The 16546-nt window shown below is 46.1% G+C and overlaps 1 protein-coding gene across 1 annotated transcript in view; it reads right to left on the minus strand.

The window, feature by feature from the left end:
- Positions 1-16546, minus strand: part of SPG11 (SPG11 vesicle trafficking associated, spatacsin) — a 1688331-nt gene that overhangs the window by 925534 nt on the left and 746251 nt on the right. The window lies entirely within an intron of this gene.

Raw genomic sequence — 16546 nt, forward strand, 5'->3', positions numbered from 1 at the left:
AACTAAACTCATTGGCAAAAGAGAGGGCTCCATCCAACCCCTCCACCATCCTCCCTACCTGAACCCACCACTCATCCAGTGCTGCATAATATAGCAATCAATCCCGCATCTGGGAGCATACAGTGCTGGTAACGGCCCGCCAGCGAGAGCGTAGGTCTGCCCCTGGAAAGGGTGATAGCTTTTTGCACACCCGGGTGGCGAATAGTTAAAAAGTTTTTTTTTTACCAGGAGATTATCTCTGCGCATATTGTGTGTGCCCAATCTCCTGGAAAATTTTTAAAAATAGATGGCCACTGCCATGGCAAATAGAAAAGGGACTAAGTCGGGATTTTAAAATAAAATGTATTTCCATCATTGTTTGGATAAAAAAAAATCTTTTACCATTTACATCATTTACATCCAATGTCATCAATATATACATCCAACCACTCCGAATAAAAAGAAGAAAAAAACAAAAACATTATTTCTCTCTGTATTTATATTTATACATTCCGTAAAATTGGAGAATTTCAATTCGAGCAAAGATTTATTAAAAAAAAGTTTATCAGAGCAACTGTCAATGAAAGATTCTCCCCGTGGATCAAAATTCTCCACCATTCATCAGCCGAAAATGAAGGTTGATCTGAAATGAATTTTCCCAGCCATTTAGTGCACATTTCTGTTAAACCTGAACAGAAAAGCACTAGGTGATGCAAAGTTTCCTTCAAATCTTTATGGGGGCACAATCTGCAATTAAGACTCCTCTGTTTCTTATTGAACTCATGCTCCACACCTCTCTGGTCGGAAGGAGGTTTACTCTAAAGCGCATAAACTGGGCACGGTAGTGAACGCTGGGGAATTTGATAAGGTATTTGGGGAGCACGTTTAAAGAGCGGGTTTCATTATTGCTTGCCCCGTAATGCATGAATCCAGATCTTTCATGCTGCGTCCTGATCCAGTCTTGTTCCCATGTGTTATGCTTCAAACTAGTTGGATTAGCTATCAGTGTGGCTTCTTGCACCCCTAAATGCTCTACGATAGCAGTGCAAACATGCTTCCATTCGTTCAACGTGCCCTCCGACCCTTGAGAAAGAATTTGTTGCAGTAGTTTAAAACCCAGGCGTCCCAGGGGAAATACATTACGATACAGGCTTAAAGATTTCCAAGCCACCATTGCGTACATGGAGGTTAGGCCAAGCACTTCTTGGTAGATTAAACACCTTCTTCCAAAAGAGGCCCAGAAAGAGTGGCCATATTTTTTCCTGAAAGCCAAAGAATGCTTCAGCGCCATATGTAAGGATAGGGACCACTTCCATGCAGTAAAATGTCAATACTGGGCTGATGGTGAATTTGCAACACCTTTTTAGGATTATCTATGGGCATTGTTGATGCTGGTATTTAAGCACATTCCCAGGTACTTAAGAAAGCTTACTGTCGCTAACTTCTCTCCATTCATGAACCAGGAATGCTTGCTTCCTCTTCTCCTGCTCCCTGTTTCCATTATCAATACTTGTGACTTCTTGGCATGATCCTAAGGCCATTTTCGCTGACATACCTTTGTAGACCAATCAGGGTTTGGTCTTTAAGAACCAAAGCATCTGTGTATAAAAAAAGTCTGCCAAGATGTTCACCACCCAATCGAGGAGGGAAACGTCTAGCAAGTTCCTCCCATCCAATCTAATCTTTAACAAAGGCCCGGAATACAGGTCTCTAATGGCTTCCGAAATGTCTTCACTGCATTTCCAATCTTCAAGCTTTGCCCAAAGCTTTCCACAATCGACTGTCGAAAGCCTGGCCCAGGTCGATAAACTCCAGATAAAGTTTGGTGCCTTTCCTCTCTTTCAAGAAGCTTTTTAAGAAATTAATTAGAAAACATTCAAGGCAGTACCTACTCCTTTAATGAAGCCAGACTGTCGAGCATTATAGATTCCAAAATTCATACTCCATTTTGAAAGGCCCTGCAAAAGTAATGTCGCAAAGATCTTGCCTGCCACTTCCAGTAATGCAATGGGTCTATAGTTTGACTGGGATTACCGGTCACCCTTTCTGAAGATTGGAACTATGACTGAGGTTTTCCACGAAGGTGGAACTTTCCTTAGCTTCTTAATCTGGTCAAACAGAACCCACACAAAATATACCCACTGCTTCGGATGTTTCTTGAGCATAGCGTTCGTCATTCCATCGGGTCCAGGTGCTCTAGAGTTACTCGCTTTGTTGATGAAATTAGGATGTCATCTCTAGTGGTCTCAAAGGACCATCCTTCCAGCCTTGAGGTTCGAAAAACAAATTGTTCAAGCTCCTTTATCTGGAAGAGTGAAGCAAAGTGGGCTACCCAGGAGCTAAGCAAAACTGCATTGGTCATTAAGACCTCTTGGGGTGCATCCAATCCGTTTATCCTCTTCCAAATTTCACGTTTTTTTTAAAGAGGCAATGCTCTTTAGCATAGTTTCAGAGTCTTGTTGCATCAGGATATGTTTTCTTGATCTGATCCAGTTGCGGTAGGTTTGTTTTAATTTCATACCGCTTGTCCCTGTGTCGTCTGTACAAAGCTTTTTTAGACGCCTCATTTAACAATTGAGTATCTTTTTCCTCCTTTTCACAACTGGGTCAAATGCACACTGCAGGGAAAACAGTTTGTGTGCCCTTGCTTCTCAGTTCCATGAAATCAAGTATCAACTGTGGATAATCTAAAGGTTGTTCCGGCGAAACGGCCATATCCCAATTCAACAGGGCTTTGAATCTGTTAGACAGTAGATTGATTCTTTCTGTATATATTTGTAATTGATTTCTCCCTGGGGCCACTCCCAGTGGTATGGGATGGTTCCTGGGCAGATGATCTTTGAAGACCGAACATGTGAGCTTTAATATGTTGTGTTCGTTAAGTCGGGTTTCCAAGACTATTAAACTGCTTCACACATGCAAATAGGTTGCGCGAAACAACTAAATTGTCTAAAATCTTACCACCAAACCCATTTTCCCATGTGACTCTGATCAGACGGTCACTCTTGGTGCTTCTATTCAAGATATCAATGTTTCTCAGTAGTAAGTCTTCATGCCATGTCAGGCCTCTTGATTATGCTTTAGTTGCAGCCAGATTTATGTTCATAATAAGGCATCTAGTATGATTGAAGCAGTGGATATTTAGATCACCACAGAGGATTAAGTGGGGGTTAGGCCACTTTTCCCTTGAACTATCCAGGAGGTCCATGATTGTTGATAAAAATGAGGCGGCCTCCGGCCCTGGTATATTCCAAAAAAGGTTGAATATTATAAGTATTTTCGAGCTAGGGATTTGGGCCCAACCACGCTGATCGTGAGATCCTAGATGTAAGCAAAACTAGCCAGTTTACCTCATGCTTCAAGGCTATCAGTAAGACAGACATCGGTCGGCCCTTTGGGCCCTTAATGGTCGGGTTGAGATAAATCGTTTATCTGGTAAGATTGGAGGGCTCCCCATCCTGGTTTCCTGCAAGCAAATTACCATGTAGGAATCATAAACCAAGTTTGCCTTGCCAAACAAGTGTCTGAACCCTCTTGTATTCCAGCTTCCGATAATAAGGTCTTTAAGATCTTTAAGTTCTTTTTGCTCGGGTTGTTATAATCGAGAAGTTTTGGTTGCCAGAACCTCGGCCAGCCAACTCCAGTTATCTTCATAAGACAGGACCCTCTTTTGTACTTGATCTATGGAGCTGTCCGGATTAGCCTTAAAACCCTCAACCTGCAAGGTGACAGAAAGTCTCTTATTAAGGCATGTCCCAACTTGCGTTTCGTCACCTGGATACTTTTCAGACAATCTAAATTGCTCCCCCAGTCCTGTTTTTCCCCCCCGATTGCATCCAAAGATGGAACACTCAGAGAACATTTAACTCTTTCTCGTTCAGCATCTCATTTGGAGTTAACTCTCTTAGAACGAAACCCATCCTTGACAAGTTAGATGCTTCGTCTAATAGTTGTACTTTGACGAAGATGGATGGAGGTTAATAATCACCATGTTTAATCTGTCCTCCTCTGGGAAGTCAATGATCTTCAAGTCGTTGGTTGTAATCAGTCTGAGGTTCGGGATATGATGTAGCAATCTTAACACATTTGCTCTGTTCAGTATCAGACTGTCATTAATGGGCAGGATCAGTTTGAGGAAGAGACCTGTTTCCACTATGGGCCGTTCTTCTGGCCGGTCTATCTTAGCCGGGATCTGATTTCTCAAGTTCTTCTTTTTGTCAAGGGTTTCCGGTCTTAGTTGTTCTTGGCGCTGAGGAAAAGCCTTCCTTTTTTGTTCCAGAGTTTTAAAGGCGCTAGTCCCGTTGTTCGTTGAGTCAGACAAGCGCCCCTGCTCTTCCTCTTTCAAGGGCAAGTGTCGACTGGTGACTATTCTGGATGAAGGTTTGACGTTGGGGACCAAGACTGGTCGAATGAACATGTTAGCACAAAAAAGACCTATAATCTTGGAGGATCACTTTGTGAGCCGATCCTAGATACTTTGCTGTTTCAGGATTAGAGATGGTCGTTTTCGAATTGGAGTCAGACAGAAGAAGCCGCTTTCTTTTTGCTTTTAATGTTGAGAAGAACTGGCTGGATTTCCCCATACAACACTCATCCTCTTCAGTTCTGTACTCCTTAATTTAAAAATCTCTTGGCGAGGAGAGCCATATCTGGAGGCGCCCACCAGGGAATGAGTATGTAATCTGGGGTGCTCTGGTAGTCTCTCTGCCTCGGGGTGAAGTTCACATATCGGCTCCCCATTGTGAGCTTCCGCAGTTTCAAAACCAGCTTGAGAGACAATCTGAATTGGAGCTCCATCACAGGTAGTGGTTGAGTTATCAGCAGCATTCAGCTCTTCATAGTCCGACATAGTGTAGGTGGATATATTCAACAAGTCCTCTACTACATCTATACAGGAAGGCAAAGAGGGCTGCAAGGCAGCAGCCTGGAGAGGATGTTGAACCTCTGCAAGTCCTGCTAATTTTCTCACGTTTTTATGGGTTGGCATGGTGTCTTTTATCAAAGGGGCCAATAAGAGCAGGTAAAGTTAAGTTTCTGATAAACAATTTGCTCCCGTTGGACTTAAACTTAGAGGGCGCAGTTGCATTTTTGCCTTTTTTGCCTTTTTTCAATGGTGGCTCTTTAGCTTGCATTTTTTTCCCCAATGTAGAGTTCTTTCGTTTTTTAACTTTGGTAGAACCTTTGGCTAATTTACCAGGGTTTTGTTTCGCGGTCTGAGCCATCATGAGTATATCATATTCTTTTAACAAGACGTTGTCTCCTTGCATGAGGGTCCTGTAACATCCTGTATAGGCGAGGTCGTGACTGTCTTACATGTTTCTGATTCAAAGGTCAACTGACCTAATTCATCAGGTTCAATCACGATTGTACTGCCATTGATTTCCGGCTCCTTTCTAATTTCAACGTCAGTTTTTCCCTCTCGGGAGACCAAATTGTGATCTGCTGCAGGCAGTTTTGAGAATGTTGATGAGGTTACTGCTTGATTTGAGCAAGGTTGATTTTCCTTATTCGAGGCACTATGATTACTTTAAGTCACACAGTTTTGAGGAGATGGGCTGATTGAAGGTAGTATTCAGGTAGCCTTCTTTTCAATGTCCCTAGTTTAGCAAACATCTTTCTGATCTACATTTGTCTTTTTCCGATATAATTGAATCAAGGATACTATGTAGTATATTGGTGGTCTACATTGCGTTGTTATCTAGGTTTCATTGTAAGGCTGTTATAAAACCTTCCATGAAGAGAATTTTAGAATCTAGCATTGCCAAAACCGTAGTATTGTGTTTTAATTGGTCACTCAAGCTTTCATGAAGCTTCATGAACGGTGCCATGGTGATCGTTAGGGCAGCTATCATATACGCATCAATGTCCTGGGTAAACCCATAGTCTGCATTTTCTCCTGTTTTGTTATGGATCTTATTCAAATTCGTCGACGTTGATTTGTCAAGTTGAACAGGTACTACTGCCTCTGGGGTGTCCCAAGATCATCCCCCCGTAGATAGAGACATCCTTGCTCTTTTGCTCAGAGACTTTATGATAGTCTCCCTGAGGGCATTCTGTTGATAAAGTTATAACGTTCGGTAGTGTGCACAAACTGGTCGCCAATGACTGACGTTCTTGTTGGGTTGAAGTAAAGGCATTCGGTGCCTCTGAGAGGAAAGACCGATGATATTTGGTAAAAGCCGGTTGGGCTGATTTTGCTGCATTCTGCACTAGATCACTTTTGAGAACACAACTTGGTTCCGTAGTCAGTTGCTCCGAGTCTTGAGATAAAGCTCCACTCTCTATTTTCCAAACTTTATAGCATCACAGAGTCCGACACTTCATCCTTCTCTTCCCTAGGATGATTTGACTGTGAGCATGCGTTGGCGCTTTTAGTTGAGCTATTGACAGTGGTGGGCTTCCGATAAAAGAATCTTTGATTGGCTAGCAGAGTGCTAGAAGTCAGCCCAGGCTGCCAAATAGACTTCGACAGAGGGATAAAGGCCTTTTGAGCACAGAAGGACATGTTAGGACCCGGCTTGTTTCTAGATAACACCCTCACCAAAGATTCCCGTGTGAAGTTATTAGACTTCTTTGTAGATGCATCATGGTCCAAGGAAAGTGATATCGAAGTCGGATCGCCGACATGTTGGGAGTCAAAATTAAATAGTTTGGTAGTAGTTTCTGATTCTTTTGAAAGATAGAGTGAATGTATACTGGGCTCATTGCTGAGTGCTCCTGGTAATGATATTGTATCTTCCCGCACTAGCAGTCTTCCATCTATTGCTACAAGCGGGGAAGCGATGAATAAATCGTTTCTCCTGGACAGTTGCGCAGCGCGGGAATCATTCAGCCCTTCACCTTGTATGGAAGAGGCAGGCAGAGGCCCCGCCAGTGGAAGGACGGTCAGGCCAGTCCCGTCCACAGAAGGATGCTCCAACTGCTGCTGGGCACGAGTGTAGTGGGGCTGCACTGAGGTTATGGATGGTAAGGGGGTCCCGCATGAGCCGAGGGCCAGAAAGTCTATTGTTGTTTGTATAACTGATGGTAGAGGTTAGCGAGGATACTGTCGCCTCCGTATCCTCTAGAGCTCAAAGGTCTCCTGAGTGCTCACCAGATGGACGTTGTTCAGTTTTGTTTCGATACCGACGGAGGTGTTAAGCAAGATCCTGAGGAGCGCGGCGATAGGAGCCCTTTCCTCTAGCGCTGCTTCCTGGGCGGTCTCCTTCAAATTGGGGTTAGTGTCTATATATCCCCCGGTACTGGTGGTGACTTCAACCTCAATGTCTAAAGGACAGGGGTTGAGTTGTGACATAGTTTGTCCCACTGCCCGACTTATTGGGGCAGCTGAAGATTCACATGGGGTGGTGCAAACAGAGGGGCTGGTGGATTTTGTGGCCGCATCACTCATCTTGTCATGTCCGGTAGAAAGTCGCTGCACAGATATCAACACCGACTCAGCCAAGTTCACGGACGGGATCTCGTCTTCGCAGGCATAGAACGCTTGAGTGTCCAAATCACTCAAGGATTTTGTTGAGGCCATTTCCCAGGCCCCCGGCTCCCCACAGACACCAGAGATTGCAACAAACCTCAAAGCAAAGCTCCACGAACGGTCTGCGTTGCAGCGAGGTTTTAGTAAGAAAGCTCCTCCTTCTCCAATAGACACAGTAAACAGACAAGAACAAACAGCCAGAGACTGCAGCAAACCTCAGCAAAGCTTTGCGAAGTCGGTTTTATATTTCTATGGCGGTTGTTGGGGGTATAGGGGCCCCTTTAGAAAAAGGACTCTGAGACGTACGTGCAGTAGAACCTCTTTAATCATAACCTTAACCAAAACTGAAACTCCCTCAGGCTTCCTCGCTGGGGCTCCTCATCTTCCTCCTTACACAACGTGCCCTTAAAGGGCACAATTACTTTCAGTCCCTCATAACAGCAGTCACAGACAGTGAGGGAGCGCAGCAGGATGAGCCTGAAGCACTGGGCCACCATGCAAGTTGGTGGGTGTTTAGGGATGCCATGGGAGCCAGTGGGCTTTTGGGGATGGAGGAAAGGCCGGAGGCTGGAGCACCGAGGGAAAAATGGCTGAACCCAGGGAAGAATTGAAGGTGACTTGTGGAACGCGGGCAGACACTGGCAGTATCCACCCATGCTTCCAGTCAACTAATTGGATGAGCACCCTTCCCTGGGCGTGAATAATGTCACATTTTTATATTTGTACAGTACACCTCTTGAGTTTGCAGCACTTGCCCCAGGCTTACACCCTCAACTGGCTCCCCGCTTGCTCTCATCTTTGTGTTATTGTACAGGGACCCTTCCTTGGAATGCCTCTGTCATATGTAAATGTGCTATTGTATGCCATTTATTTTTTTTTGTTTTATTTTTTTTTTGTTCAGAGAGAGGTACAACTAAACAAAACTGGCCAGTGGTCGGCGAATCGCAACATCTTATAACAACATAGGTGAACATTTACAGTATACACTGCACATTTGCATTTTGTTTGACAGTACTAGACCAGTGACGATGGATTGTCCTCTTCATCAGATAGCATATTGCATAGATAGAGCCTGAACAGCGACCATATATCTTTGGGGCGGCATCTTGATGGCAATGTAATAATAAATTGTTCTTCAAGTTCATTAATCATCGACAGGTCTTTCAAGAAGTCCTGTCGCCTAGGAGGATCTATGGACTTCCAACATTTCAATATATTTCGCTTCGCAATCACACATGCTAAATTGAACAATCGTCTAGTGGTGGTTGCAGGTTTACCAATATCCCCAAATAGGTATTTCCGCGGGGAGGGTGTAGCAGGTATTGCCGTGATGTCTTCCAAAATCTCCGCTACCTCCCCCCAGAAATTAGATATCGGTGGGCAGGCCCAATACATATGATAGGAGTCTGCGTCAGGGGCGTCACATTTAGGGCATTTCCCCGTGTGGCCCTGCACAAACTTAGCTAACTTGGCTGGGGTATAGTGCAATTGGTTCAGAACTTTAAACTGAATAAGACGTAGCCCTGAGTTCATGGATACACATTTAGTCAACTGACAGTATCTCGACCATGTGGCTTCACACAGCTCCACCCCCATATCTCGTTCCCAGGTCTCCTTGATATTATTGCATGGCTCGGAGTGGATCTGAACAAGGCTGTATAGTGCCGACAGACTTTTTCTGTGTCCCCCTGGTTCCGTCATGGCTGCAATACATTCGTGTGTGGGTGGCTCTTCTGGGAAGGAAGGCCATTTGGCAGCGAAGGCAGATTTCATCCTGTGAAACTGAAATCGCTTTAGGTGATCACCACCCACTGCCCTGACAAAGTCATCTAGTGCACAATATCTCCCTTCCGGGAACATGTCCTGCATTCTAAATTGCTTCTGTGGGTCCCAGGCACCCTGGACTGCCTTACCAAATGTGGGGCTTATGCCCAGGAAGTTCCACAATGGTACCTCCGGATCATACAGGGCTGTAATGGCCAATCTCTTATATATCCTGGCCCATGCACGCGCGGTGGCGCCCACAGGATCATATCTGCACGTGTCCTTACGATTAGGGTCAAACACAACAGCTCGCAAGTCTGAGGGGGATGCCGCAAATCTTTCCAGGGTGATGTGTGGTGCCGTGTCCTCTGGATCAAACCAGTGTCTCTCGAAGTGTGCCTGTGATGTTAGATAGTAAAGTTCAAAGTCTGGTGCAGCAATCCCACCTTTTGCAAAGGGTTCTGTCATTTTGGACCACTTCAAACTGGGAGTTTTCCCTCCCCATACAAATTTAGTGGAGAGCATATTGAGTTTCGTAAAGAATGTTTTGCCCGGCCAAATCGGTATGTTGCAAAAAAGGTATAGGAGTTTGGGTAGCACTACCATCTTAAGTAACGCTATTAGCCCATATATGGATAGAGGGAGCCTGTTCCAGACTTGTAGTTTAATAGTCAGGGATTGTAGGAGTTCGCAATGATTTTCCGAGAGCAGTGTACTCCCGTCCCTGGATACCATAATCCCCAAGTAACGGATCTGTGTTGGTGACCATTTGAATCCCTGTGTGTCTGACATATCTCTAGTTTTAGGTGTCAGCGGAAACAGTTCTGACTTAGAAACATTAACCCTGTACCCAGAGTATTCAGATGACCTCTTGACCTCAGCCATAATTGGCGCTAGATTTACCTCCGGGTTCTTAATCTATAGTAGGGTGTCATCTGCATATAAGGAAATTATTTGTGGTCTCCCTGTCATGCAAAGACCTCTACATGCATGGTTCTGACGGACGTATTCAGCCATGGGTTCTATTGTAAGTGCAAAAAGTATTGGGGAGAAGGGGCAGCCCTGCCTGGTGTCCCTACCCAGGTGAAACAGGGATGACATGGTTTGGTTTGTTAGTACCTTGCTCCCGGGCAAGTATACAATAACCTGACACAGCTAACGAAATATCCTCCCAACCCAAATCTCTCCAGGACCCGAAACAGATAGACCCAGGAGACAGAGTCAAAAGCTTTCTCAGCATCAAGGGACACTGCCACCTCATCTGCCGCTGGGTCTATCTGAGTCATTACTTCAAAGCGTCTGCGCAGATTAAGAGCAGTGGACCTTGTTGGTATAAAGCCAGCCTGGTCGGGTTGTACCAATATAGGCATATAGGGCAGGAGCCTGGTAGCTAGGACCTTAGCGAAAATATTTGCATCGGTATTAATGAATGAGAGGGGTCTATATGACCCCATGTCCTGTGGGGGTCTACGGGGCTTAAGAAGGACCATTATCACTGCCTCTCGCACAGTGTCTGGAAGTATGCCGCGCTCCATTGCCTCTTCCCATACTTTCAGTAAGACAGGGGGCTAGGATATCATGAAATTCTTTATATAATTCGGCACCTAGGCCGTCAGAGCCCGGGGCTTTACCTGATGTTAATGCTTTCATTGCCTCTGTAATTTCCTCAAGTGATATGGGGGTGTCTAGTATCATGCGTGTCTCCGGGGTCAGGGTTGGGAGATCAATCACGTCTAGATATTCCACTATTTCTTCATTAGTTTTGGTGTCTTTATTAGAATATAGTGATTTATAGAATGCGGCAAACATATTGTTAATTTCTTGGTCCCCACTGACTATGCCACCACTAGCTGTCTGGATTGTCACTATAGGGGGATGGCCGTGTTCGGCCTTAAGCATCCGGGCTAGGAATGTCCCTGCCTTGTTACTCTTCCCGTATCAAGTTCCTCGCAGCAAGTTTATTAAATTATGCCAGTGTAGTGTGAATATCTAGTAGGGCCTCTTTACTGTGTGTACAGGTGTATTCGAACTCTAGGAGCTCAAGTTTGGCCTCCATTGTATCCAACTCCTGCCTAACTGCCTTCAATAGACCCGTAGTATTGGCCATAATTGCGCCGCGCACCAATACCTTAAATGTTTCCCACAGTGTAGCGCACCGGTTTACCGACCCTTCGTTTAGTTGGAAAAATTCCTCTATTTCAGTGCGCAGTGCTTCACAATCGTTAGGGTCTCTAAGTAGCACAGGGGGCATTTTCCAGCGTCTAGCCCTCGGGGCAGCCTCGCCGACACACAAAGTAATTGTCACAGGGGAGTGATCTGAGAGGGTACGGGGGTACATAGCACAGTGCTGGACCATATTCGTGAGCGTGGAGCTGATAAGCCAATAATCAATTTGAGATTCAGAATCGTGCACCGATGAATAAAAGGTGAAGCGCTGTTCTTGGGGATGTAGTTCTCGCCAGATATCTACCATGGCCATCTGTTGCATTATTTGTCGTATCGCTAATGCGGTTTTGGTCAAGGTTCCATGGGAAGTTGTAGACCTGTCAAGGGTCGTGTCGAGTATCGTATTAAAATCACCCCCCCAGATCACTGCCGCATCATCAGCTTCAACCACCAAATTATATATAGCATTATAGAATTCAGGGTCTTCAATGTTGGGGCCATACGTATTAACTATGACCATCTTCCGTCCCGCCAACTCGCCCCAGATTACCACATATCTCCCTTGAGTGTCAGTTTTTGCGTGCTGTACACGGAAGCCCAGATTCGGATGTATCAGGGTCATAACCCCTCTGGATTGGGAGGAGTACTCGGTATAGTATCGCAACGCACCCCATCTAGGGAGAAGATTGGAACAGACCTGCCCCAGTGCGCGAGTTTCTTGCAGTAACAGTACCTGGGGGTTATGTCTAATTATGTATGCTTCGATCTTCCTGGCCTTAATTGGGTTGTTAAGTCCCCGGATATTCCATGAAAGAAGTTTAACAGTTACCCCCCTGTCACCCAGTACCATGGTATTTCAATGACTATCAATGTGTGAAGTGAATCGCTTACACCACCAGCCTTAACATTTGTACCCGATGCAACCAGTCTCTGCGTTTTGAAACTCCTGCCAACTGTGGCATAACTTTGTACACTACCCCCACCCCAGCCCGCACCCTCAAACCCAACCCGATGATGTAACCCAATCCCCATAAACTGTGGAACTTTCCTGAGGGTCGCTAGTTGCATTCGCAGGGCCTCCATCAGCAGAGGCTCACAACCCCACCTCAACAAACAATATCAATTGGAGTCGTTGCTCTCAGAAGAGACGTCTTCACAGCTAAGTAGGTTTCCGTAAGTCCATCTCAATCGGCTGAATCCGGGACTTCGTCTCCCGGTCGTGGTGGCCCGTTCCGATCTCGTGGATGTTCTCTGGGAGGGATGGGGATGGACGCCTCAATGTACATTATGGCCTCCGCCGGGGTCTCAAAGAAATGCGATCTGCCGCAATGTTGAATCCGTAGTTTCGCCGGGAAGATGAGGGCGTACGGGACATGTCGCATTCTCAGGAGCTTTTTGGCCTGTTCGTAGGATCTGCGTTGCATTTGGACGCTGGTCGAAAAATCCGGATAAATGTGGACTCGTCCCTGTCCCTATAGCTTAGGAGGCGCGCAATAATCGGGCGCGGTGGCGCCCCAGGTTTGGGTGTCAGCGCTAGGGTGCGATGGGCCCTCTCAACAAGAAAGTGGTCCAGAAGAGTTTTCAAAAGGGCCTCAACTCGTCGCTCCATCGGACCCTTACAGAAGGATTCCGGAATGCCGACAATACGGATATTGTTTCTTCTAGATCGAGATTCCAGGTCATCGCATTTTGCTTGAGTCTTACGCAGTTCCCCTTTCAGCTGTGCTATGTCTCGATCGTGTTGTGTAAGGATACCTTCATTTGTGCTGATTCTGTTCTCAGCTTCTGTAATGCGAGTGCTCTCCTTGTCCACTCTAGCCTTAAGGGAGCTGATAGTTGAACCAATATCGTCCAGCTTTACGTTCACTGCAAGGAAGCCATTCTGCACCATGGTCATTAGGCGGTCTTCTCTGTCGCCCTGTTCAATAGCAGCAGGATTGTCATCCCCCATGTTTATGGCGGCCGGCGTCCCCTGGGGTTGGGAGCTGGCATAGGAGTCCATTGGGCCAGTCTTTTTCACGCCCGTGCCTTTTTTCTCGTTGCGGCCCATGGGTCACCCGCGCGGAGCAAGGGTCGATGCCTCGGGTCAGGCCAGCTGTCCGCACAGGATAAGCACTGTCTCTGGGTGGCAGTCAGTGTAGAAAGGATTTTATAAAACTTTACTCCGTGACACAGCCGTTGTCTCTGGGACCGCACGGCTCTACCTCCCTCACCTGCACTCCCAACGTCGGGCGAGGGTTCACTCGGCGAAAGGCCCGGTGCATGAGTTGGCCGTAGCCTTGCGTGAAAAGATGGTGCGCAGACCCAGTCGTTATCCGGGAGGCGGGCCGGAGCCACAGACCACTGCGTGTCCACACCAGGTCCTGATGTCTGCCCACACGGTTTGATCCCAGGCCTGTGTCGCGGGGCTGCGCCGCAGCGTTCAGCGCTCCTCCCCCTCGCGGCCTTGTGCTGATGACGGCACCTCGGTCTGGCGTAGGATTCTTCCGGAGCCCTGGGCGGGCCACGGTCCACTGAAGAAGCCATTAGTTTGAAGCTGTCTGCGAACTCCCCCACGCCTCTGCGGTTCCGAGCAGGATCTGCACACAATGTGCAGTAGGAGTACGGGAAACGGACGGTGTAGTAGTTTCTTCTCTCCACGGCTCCAAAAAGGATTTATTTGTATAAAGGATGTTCGTGGGATCGGAGCGACCCGATCAGGCGGCCATCTTAGTTGCGCGCAACAGCACCCCCCCATTGTATGCTATTTCTGATCGAAACTGACATCCCTGTTCTTAAAATAAATACAAATAATAAAACGAAGTTTGAGAGAATGCTAAGAATCCGATACATACATTGTTTTTGCTAGAATCAAATGAGAAAAAAGGTAACAGATTGGGAGTCTTGGAAAGTAGCTGTTGCTCTGTACTGCATGGGTTCACTGCAACTTTGGTATGCACGCACAAACATGATTTTTATATTGGGCATTTTCTCCCACACCAGCAATAGTGCAACAGAGTCTAATGTGACCTTCCGTCCTTTCTTAGATCTGAGAAGTAGCAGCTGTATATATTGGGCCAAAAAGAATCAAAGCACAATAGCATTTTTCCTTAAATATGACAATCTTCACCTGTAAGAAACTGTATGCAATTATTTAGCTAGTTAGGTATGTACAATATGGCTGCCTGCCGGTGAGGTCATTAACTAGCTAAGAGAGCAGAAGCAGGGTGAGGTATCTCTACTTCTGGCACCTTGTTATGTCACAGAAAAGGCTGTTCAGATCCACACAGATGCCATTTTGGTCAATTTTCAGGGACCAGCAAGCTTCTTCGCGCTGCACACCCCCTGTTTACACGTCTCAGCTGGTTTAGCATGAGACTGAGGTGAGGGCAATGTATCAATGCTTTTGTGGTCACAGAGGGATTGCACACAGCAGCTGCCCAGTTTAGGAGCACGTGTGGAGTACTTCTGATGCCTTCTCTGACATTTCCTCAACATTTTACCCACCTGAGTAAAAGTTGTAAATGTAAGAGCACATTTTAGTCAACACCCACTGTACAGCCCAGCAGCCTCTCTCCACCTTCCTCTCTTCTGTAGTGTATATACTAGCCGTTAATGGGTGCAGCAGTTCACCCTGTGGGGAACAGTTCAGACCACATGCATATGCTACTTGCTGACAATCCCTCCCTACCCTTGGAAGGGCAGCCCTTAAAATATGGATCAATAAAGCATGGCTGTTTTTGCCCTACTCCCATCATTTAGCTGCGGTGCACCGCGCAAGTAAGGAAATCCCCCTGAGAACCATAGCTAGCAAGGGGCCAGAGAGACTGCAGTCTTATTGGAAATAACATCATATTCCCCAGCCTCAAAATCCATCTAACACTGCTCTTCACCATACTGCAGGCATCGCACCTCATGTCCCCTTTTTAAAGCCAAGATGCTGTAAATTCTTTGAGGAACTCACACTCCACCATCTATCCTTTCTTTCTTCTCTTCGTTTCATTGTGAAGAATGCCCTGCAAGGTTGCAACATCACTGGTATCGAAGGCCTGGTGCTGTGTCAAAACCTGGTGAGTAGTGTCTGTTGGTGGAATTGAATGGAGGATTTTATTTTGGACTGTGTGAGAAGAGTTTGGGGGTTGTGGGAGACAGAAGGGTAGACCTCTGGGCAAAATGAGCGGGAATTCTGAGCCCCTGCCCAGACCAATACCTGAAAAACGCCTTGCCCTGCCTCTGATGCGAAAAAGTATCAGCAGGCAACTGAACACAGCACCTGAGCATTTTAGAGTGAGGTTTGCAGCATCTCGGAGCCTGGTAACCAACATACTAAGGAAGGTGAAATGAGTGACAGTAGTCCTCATATTTCAGGTCGTGCTTACACTACACCATAACTTCTTGCCTCTCATAACCCTTAGCAGGTAATGTCTGAGTTTCCACGCCACCCATTTTCCTCTTCTCCCAAATCACAGATGCTTGTTTTGTTCCTAAAGGGATACAATGTCTCTATTTGAGGTGTTATTGGGAGCTAGAGAAATGGGACCAGTCTGCAAATGGCCACGGCTAGGAAAGCAGGGTTGTAGGTTGTTTTGCATTGTCAGGCGTATCCCTGTCTTCCCCAGACTAACCAAATCCCCCTTTGATCACTGCCTCCCCTCTAAGATCTCCTACCACCTTACACTACACAAGATGGCTAAAAGGACAGTGAATCACAACGATAGAGATAAGCAACATGGCCAGCCATTGTGAGTGTGACAAGTCAACTTCCAGTGTACTAGTGGTCCAGGGGTGAATATCAGTTTCTAAACCATCAATCATCTCCTCACCTCTAACACACCAAAAGTGATCCAAACAGATTAGAATAATAAGTAAATTATAAACCTCCTTGTTCAATTTGGGTAACGTAGATGAACGGCAGGCTTATCTCCGAAAGGTCGGGGATCACTGGTTAGTTGCAACCCAGCGAAAAATACAATTATTACCCAATGATAAAAGGGACTGTCCAGTCAAGGATGTATCAAAAATATCTACCTTATTTACATCACAACAGACAGTTCTAGCAACAATACGAAATACAACCCAGCCAATAAGTAATGCAGAGGACAGACAGTTTCAAAGAAGGAAAAGGGATGCACTTTGGATACTGACAGGACAACGGGAGCAATGGGTCTAAAATGTCTCTAGGGACCG

Source organism: Ambystoma mexicanum, chromosome 11, assembly GCF_040938575.1.
Source record: "Ambystoma mexicanum isolate Mex_15411 chromosome 11, UKY_AmexF1_1, whole genome shotgun sequence".
Classification (NCBI taxonomy): Eukaryota; Metazoa; Chordata; class Amphibia; order Caudata; family Ambystomatidae; genus Ambystoma; species Ambystoma mexicanum.